The sequence below is a fragment of the Monodon monoceros genome, unplaced genomic scaffold, assembly GCF_005190385.1.
Source record: "Monodon monoceros isolate NGI ecotype Baffin Bay Population unplaced genomic scaffold, NGI_Narwhal_1 Super_Scaffold_11, whole genome shotgun sequence".
Classification (NCBI taxonomy): domain Eukaryota; kingdom Metazoa; phylum Chordata; class Mammalia; order Artiodactyla; family Monodontidae; genus Monodon; species Monodon monoceros.
This window is the reverse complement of record NW_021703767.1, coordinates 951,166-959,758: the sequence shown is the minus strand read 5'-3', so window position 1 is coordinate 959,758 and position 8,593 is coordinate 951,166.

The following is an 8,593-nucleotide window of genomic DNA, read 5'->3' as shown; positions in this document are numbered from 1 at the left end:
GGAAGAGGGAAGGGCTTCCAGAGTCCAGGATATGATCCTGCTGCCAGGAGCAGCCCGGACGCCAGGGCACAGGGTCCCAGAGGCCCCGCAGGTGCAGCTGGCTGGAAAGTGGGATTGCCAAGCAGAGATGTGCAGAATCAAGTGGCCTGGGGCGAGCGGCCATTTTGGAGGATGGATCTTGTGCTTCAGTCATCGTAACTTTAAGTGGTTCTCTTGGCTTTAACAGTCTATTCGTCAGATGTTTACGTGCCGGCTCCACGCAGGATCGGGGTAGCTGCCGCGGGGGTCGTAGAGGGAGCGAGAGTTGGTCCCTGGGTGGACCAATGGTCAGGAGGGGTCAGGATGGGCCCGGCAGCGCTGAACCACAGCCTCACCAGGCTGCAGGCTCCAGTCATGCCTGCTCACAGAGATGTCCAGGGTCTACTGCCCCACGAGACCCCTCCCCTCTCAAAGGGGAGTTCAGGCACGCTTAGCAGTTGTAGTGAATGACAGCCCCCAGCCCATACCTGGCCCACCCATCCCTGTCTCCCCGCGACGGGGTGCCCCAGCCTGTCAGCTCCAGGCGTCCCCAGCTCACCACCTCCTGGGACACCCCCCCCCCAGAGTGTATCCCATCCCCCTTCCATCCCCTTCCCTCTCCACCACCACGTAGAGCCCCGCACCCCAAGTCCAGGTTGAGATAGCGAGGGGCCTGCTCACCGCTGTGCAGGCCAGCCTGCCGGGGTCCCAATCCGGGGCACAACTCCCCCTGGGAAGACTTCAAGGGAGGCTCATCTTTGGGGGTCTGTGGCACCCAGTCTCCCAAAGGGCTTCGTCCAGGCTTCGGGGGTCTGGTGGTGGACTTCTCCCCACTGCCAGCTCCTGCCCAGGCCCCTTGGGCTCTGCGGGGAAACCCTGGCCTAACCCAGGGAAATGGTCCATCCCCGAAAGGAGGGCCCAGGGACGGGCTGTGGGGTGGCCTTGAGCTGCGCCGAGGAGACAGTGGGGAAGGAATGTGATCCTCACAGACCAGAGGAGCTGACTGTCCTCGACTGCAAAATGCCCAACAAGGGGGCACGGAAAGGAGACAGGAGCCACGGTGACCCGGGCTGAGTGAGGCCAGACTGAGAGGTGTGGGAGCATGGAGAGAAGGAGGAGGGGGGAGAGAGATGGAGAGACACAGAGAGACCGGGGGGTGGAGACCAGGACACACCGGAGGTGCTCAGCATGGGAGGGACACAGGGCCCTGGACCCGCCCAGCACACCTGGGCCGCCCCAGGCTCAGGGCCCCTTGGGGAGCCTGTGGCCTCTGGCCTGGTTGGCGAGTGGGATGGACCGTGCCTTCCCCCAAGCCTCGGCCTCGGTATCATGTGTCACCTCTGGAAGCAAGGCTGAGACCAGATGCCAGCACACGTAGGCACACACACACATGGGCACACATGCATGCTACAGGCACTCTAACAAACACCTTCTGGAAAGATTCCCTGAAAGGCACCCAAGGACGCATCCACCACAGGGTCAGGCCAGGGGCCCAGGCTCTCGCCCTGAGGCACTGGTCTGCACGATGGATCGGCCCCTGCTGCCTCGCATTCTGAACATCTGTTCAGCCCTCACCAACGAAGTGTGTACTGCGGTATCTGGTGCCCAGAAAACTTGGATGAGGACTTCAGGAGGATTGAGGCCACTCACAGGAAGAGGGACTTGGGAGTCAGGGCACCTCTGAGGCTTAGGGTCCACGGTTGCGGGCAGCATTGCTTTCAGATGGAGACCAGGAATGTCCTCACTGGGGGTTCAGGACATCAGGGAAAGGACCTTGTCCTCCCCCAGGGGTGTAATGGTTGCTTGAGTGCCCTCTGCGCCACTCCAGGGTCACGGAGCCTCTGGCTGGCGGGGTTGTGTCAGGACAGGAGCAAACAAGCTGAGACATGTCAGCCAAGGTGGGTGCTGGGCTGTTGGGAACAGAGGTCTCTTTGAAGGTGCACGTGGCCCAGGGGGAGGTGGGGGAGTCATCGCCCCTTGGCTTTGGCCCGTGGATGAGAGGTGACAACAGGCGGAGGTCTGAGCTATGCATTGAGTTCCGTGGGACTTGTCCTGCCCACCCCTGCCTCTCACCCAGACCCCGCCTGGTGCAGAAGTCCTAAGAGTCACATGGTATTGCACGGGGTACAGGAATATGCAGGGAGGATGTGGCCACATCCAGCCATGGAGGGGACGCTGACTCTTGTGACCAAACTCAAGAGATCCCCATGGAACCTGCATAGTGAGTGTGTAGAAGACTTAAGTCCCATTATGAGCAATTTTGATACTATTTTTTATATAGAGTGCAGTATGCATAGCGAGAATAGACATTTTTTCCCCACAATCCCACGGAAAAGTTTAAAAGATGACCCAAAATCAAGGTGCAAATCAAAGCTCAAACCAATTTCAAAAAATGAAAACTCGCTTCGGCCATATTCTCAGATCTTAGCTTCATAAAACTAATATTCATAAATATTAATGATATCAAAAAAGCAATCAAATCCGACTGGTTGAAAATTTTCAATTGTTCTTCCACGTGAGCCACAGGTCGAAGAGGAAATCAGGCTTCTGTGGCTAAACACCCATCACCAACGTGGGTGGGGCCCGGACAAAGGGCCCCAGGAGAATTCCCTGTTAGATCATGTTCATCGTTTCCTGGCTGTACTATTAAAGTTAAAGAAACATAGCAGTTAACTCAGAAGCTAGAACAAAAATGGAACAAAATGAACAAAAGAAAGTAAAAAAGAATGAAATATGGTGAAAAACAGAAATTCATTAACTGGAAAGCAAATAAAACTTGATTTTTTAAAAATCCAAAAGAGAGTTCCTCAAAAAATTAAAATAACATGGCATAAGGAATGCTTGTCAAATGCTTGTCAATTTGACCAAGAAACACAGTAAAAACAAATGTCCCCATTGGGCTGGTGCTCACAGTTGGGGGTCTGTGCACAGCCCCTCCCCCTGAGTGTGACAACTGAGGGAGACCACGATGTCTGGCAAAACCTCAGTCTGCAGAGACACTGCCTCTTCATTTAATGCAGTTCTGCTCCAAATCTCAGGAGGAGCGGTCTGTTTTATGAAACTTGGCAAATAAATTTTAAGTTCATTTCTAAGACTAAATAAGATAAAATAGCCAAGGAAACTCCAAGGAGAAAGGCCCTTCATAACTCACTTCCACATGGCAGTGGTGTCAGCAGTGGATCCAGCCCATGGAGGGAGCGGGCGAGGACCCCTGGCTGCGGCTCAGGTAGGGGTCCCCAGAGCCAGGCCCATGTGCCCCCTGGGGCACACCGGGAGGTGGGAGGCCCCAAACCAGGAGGGTGACTCAGACCAGCAGGAGGCATCCCCGGGGCCAGGTGGGCAGGAGGGCAACTGGGGGACACTGTCAGAATGCTAGGGAGACGGGGACAGGGAGGGCAGTGAGGTGGGGCCAGGCACCGCTCAGTGTTCTGCCCCGACCACTCGTGGCCACCCCTGGAAATCCAAGTGCATCAGCCTGGGTTCTGGGGAGAGATCGACCCCAAAGTGCAGGAGAGATTCGGGGGTCTGTGGCCTGGGAGGGCGGCCCTGGGGCTGAGAAGGGGCGGGGGGGGGATGGTCTCCGTGGGAGATGCGTATAAGTCACATGGAGTGCACCTGACCTTCCCCCCAACGCACCTCAAGGCTCCAAGGGCACCGGGACTGACCTGAGACCAAGGGCCGGGGTGCCAGCGCCCTGTCCACTTGGCAGCCTGTGCTCCTGGCTGGGGAGGGTCCAGGAAGTAGCCCTCCCCATCACCCACGGCTGCTCCCGGCATCAGCATCTTGTTCCCTCGGACCCCCTTTCTCACTACCCTCTTCTCCCGATGCCTGTTCCCCTGTCCAAACAAGCTGGGGCTGGAACCCCAGGAGATGAGGGAGCGAGATGAGGGTCCCACGACCTTTCACCCACTTAGGGCAGTGCAGGGTTTAAAGAATCAAGTTTATTAAGGTGCAATTCACATGCAATAAGTTGCAGTGAAATAAATTGAAGTATGCAGTTCAATGTGTTCTGACAGCACCCAGCCCACCTCTATACCCACCCGGATACAGAGCACGTCCATCCACCCAGAGAGCCCACAGCCCCTTCCCAGCCACAGGCAAGCACTGAGCTGCTTCCCTCAGGACAGGGTTTTAAGGGCAGAGGGTTTACTCAGGGTGGGCTGTGCACTCAGCGGTGATTCTAGGATTCACTCAACTGTTCTTTCCTTGTTATTCTGAGTAGTTTTCATTATATGGATCCACCTCACGTGTTCATCCTTCATTCCTTGATGGACGTTTGGGTTGTTGCCAATTTTAAGGGTTATAGATAAAAATGCTACAAACATCTGTGCACGAGTTTTTCTGGTGAATGTATGTTTTCACCCCATCTGAGTAGATGCCTAGGAGTGGACTGGACAAATGTAGTCCTCTTTCTCACTGTTGAGTGCCATGCCCTGGATGTGGCAGCCCACAGAAATCCCAGGCTGGAGGGCGCTGCTGGCGCACAGGACAAAGACGGAGAGCAGGCAAATACTCTTCTTATATCTGAACTCAGATTCCCTCACACAGGTGCAGAGAGATATAATCACAGAGATGTTTTAAAATGCAAAACTTACAGCCCCCCAGCCATGTGGATGAAAGGCTCTTGGTGCTGCAGCCAGGAGTCAGTGCTGTGCCTCTGAGGTGGGAGAGCCAACTTCAGGACACTGGTCCACAAGAGACCTCCCAGCTCCACGTAATATCAAATGGCGAAAATCTCCCAGAGATCTCCATCTCAACACCAACACCCAGCTTCACTCAACGACCAGCAAGCTACAGTGCTGGACACCCTATGCTAAACAACTAGCAAGACAGGAACACAACCCCACCCATTAGCAGAGAGGCTGCCTAAAATCATAGTAAGTCCACAGACACCCCAAAACACACCACCAGACGTGGACCTGCCCACCAGAAAGACAAGATCCAGCCTCAGCCACCAGAACACAGGCACTAGTCCCCTCCACCAGGAAGTCTACACAACCCACTGAACCAACTTTAGCCACTGGGGACAGACACCAAAAACAATGGGAACTATGAACCTGCCGGCTGCAAAAAGGAGACCCCAAACACAGTAAGTTAAGCAAAATGAGAAGACAGAGAAACACACAGAAGATGAAGGAGCAAGATAAAAACCCACCAGACCTAACAAATGAAGAGGAAATAGGCAGTCTACCTGAAAAAGAATACAGAATAATAATAGTAAAGATGATCCAAATCATGGAAATAGAATAGAGAAAATGCAAGAAACTTTTAACAAGGACCTAGAAGAACTAAAGGGGAAACAAGCAATGATGAACAACACAATAAATGAAATAAAAAGTGCTCTAGATGGGATCATTAGCAGAATAACTGAGGCAGAAGAACGAACAAGTGACCTGGAAGATAAAATAGTGGAAATAACTACTGCAGAGCAGAATAAAGAAAAAAGAATGAAAAGAACTGAAGACAGTCTCAGAGACCTCTGGGAAAACATTAAATGCACCAACATTCAAATTATAGGGGTCCCAGAAGAAGAAGAGAAAAAGAAAGGGACTGAGAAAATATTTGAAGAGATTATAGTAGAAAACTTCCCTAATATGGGAAAGGAAATAGTTAATCAAGTCCAGGAAGCACAGAGAGTCCCATACAGGATAAATCCAAGGAGAAACGCCAAGACGCATATTAATCAAACTGTCAAAAATTAAACACAAAGAAAACATGTTAAGAGCAGCAAGGGGAAAATAACACACAAAGGAATCCCTATGAGGTTAACAGCTGATCTTTTAGCAGAAACTCTGCAAGCCAGAAGGGACTGGCAGGACGTATTTAAAGTGATGAAGGAGAAAAACCTACAACCAAGATTACTCTACCGAGCAAGGATCTCATTCAGATTTGATGAAGAAATTAAAACCTTTACAGACAAGCAAAAGCTGAGAGAGTTCAGCACCACCAAACCAGCTTTACAACAAATGCTAAAGGAGCTTCTCTAGGCAAGAAACACAAGAGAAGGAAAAGACCTACAATAGCAAACCCAAAACAATTAAGAAAATGGGAATAGGAACATACATATCGATAATTACCTTAAATGTAAATGGATTAAGTGCTCCCACCAAAAGACACAGACTGGCTGAATGGATACAAAAACAGAACCCATATATATGCTGTCTGCAAGAGACCCACTTCAGACCTAGGGACACATACAGACTGAAAGTGAGGGGATGGAAAAAGATATTCCATGCAAATGGAAATCAAAAGAAAGCTGGAGTAGCAATTCTCATATCAGACAAAATAGACTTTAAAATAAAGACTATTAGAAGAGACAAAGAAGGACACTACATAATGGTCAAGGGATGAATCCAAGAAGAAGATATAACAATTGTAAATATTTATGCACCCAACACAGGAGCACCTCAATACATAAGGCAAATGCTAACAGCCATAAAAGGGGAAATCAACAGTAACACATTCATAGTAGGGGACTTTAACACCCCACTTTCACCAATGGACAGATCACCCAAAATGAAAACAAATTAGGAAACACAAGCTTTAATGATACATTAAAAAAGATGGACTTAATTGATATTTATAGGACATTCCATCCTAAAACAACAGAATACACATTTTTCTCAAGTGCTCATGGAACATTCTCCAGGATAGATCATATCTTGGGTCACAAATCAAGCCTTGGTAAATTTAAGAAAATTGAAACTGTATCAAGTATCTTTTCCGACCACAACGCTATGAGACTAGATATCAATTACAGGAAAACATCTGTAAAAAATACAAACACATAGAGGCTAAACAATACACTACTTAATAACGAAGTGATCACTGAAGAAATCAAAGGGGAAATAAAAAAATACCTAGAAACAAATGACAATGGAGACACGACGACCAAAAACCTATGGGATGCAGCAAAAGCAGTTCCAAGAGGGAAGCTTATAGCAATACAATCCTACCTTAAGAAACAGGAAACATCTTGAATAAATAACCTAACCTTGCACCTAAAGCAATTAGAGAAAGAAGAACAAAAAAACCCCCAAAGTTAGCAGAAGGAAAGACATCATAAAAAATCAGATCAGAAATAAATGAAAAAGAAATGAAGGAAAAGATAGCAAAGATCAATGAAACTAAAAGATGGTTCTTTGAGAAGATACACAAAATTCATAAACGATTAGCCAGACTCATCAAGAAAAAAAGGGAGAAGACTCAAATCAATAGATTTAGAAATGAAAAAGGAGAAGTTACAACTGACACTGCAGAAATGCAAAAGATCATGAGAGATTACTACAAGCAACTCTATGCCAACAAAATGGACAACCTGGGAGAAATGGACAAATTCGTAGAAATGCACAACCTGCCAAGACTGAATCAGGAAGAAATAGAAAATATGAACAGACCAATCACAAGCACTGAAATTGAAACTGTGATTTAAAATCTTCCAGTAAACAAAAGCCCAGGACCAGATGGCTTCACAGGTGAATTCTATCAAACATTTAGCGAAGAGCTAACACCTATTTTTCTCAAACTCTTCCAAAATATAGCAGAGGGAAGAACACTCCCAAACTCATTCTACAAGGCCACCATCACCCTGATACCAAAACCAGACAAGGATGTCACAAAGAAAGAAAACTACAGGCCAAATATCACTGATGAACATAGATGCAAAAATCCTTAACAAAATACTAGCAAACAGAATCCAACAGCACATTAAAAGGATCATACACCATGATCAAGTGGGGTTTATTCCAGGAATGCAAGGATTCTTCAATATACACAAATCAATCAATGTGATACACCATATTAACAAACTGAAGGATAAAAACCATATGATCATCTCAATAGATGCAGAGAAAGCTTTTGACAAAATTCAACACCCATTTATGATAAAACCCTGCAGAAAGTAGGCATAGAGGGAACTTTCCTCAATATAATAAAGGCCATATATGACAAACCCACAGCCAACATGGTCCTCAATGGTGAAAAACTGAAAGCATTTCCACTAAGATCAGGAACAAGACAAGGTTGCCCACTCTCACCACTCTTATTCAACATAGTTTTGGAAGTTTTAGCCACAGCAATCAGAGAAGAAAAGGAAATAAAAGGAATCCAAATCGGAAAAGAAGTAAAGCTGTCACTGTTTGCAGATGACATGATACTATACATAGAGAATCCTACAGATGCTACCAGAAAACTACTGGAACTAATCATCGAATTTGGTAAAGTAGCAGGATAAAAAATTAATGCACAGAAATCTCTGGCATTCCTATACACTAATGATGAAAAATCTGAAAGTGAAATCAAGAAAATACTCCCATTTACCATTGCAACAAAAAGAATAAAATATCTAGGAATAAACCTACCTAAGGAGACAAAAGACCTGCATGCAGAAAATTATAAGACACTGATGAAAGAAATTAAAGATGATACAAATAGATGGAGAGATATACCATGTTCTTGGATTGGAAGAATCAACATTGTGAAAATGACTCTACTACCCAAAGCAATCTACAGATTCAATGCAATCCCTATCAAACTACCACTGGCATTTTTCACAGAACTAGAACAAAAAATTTCA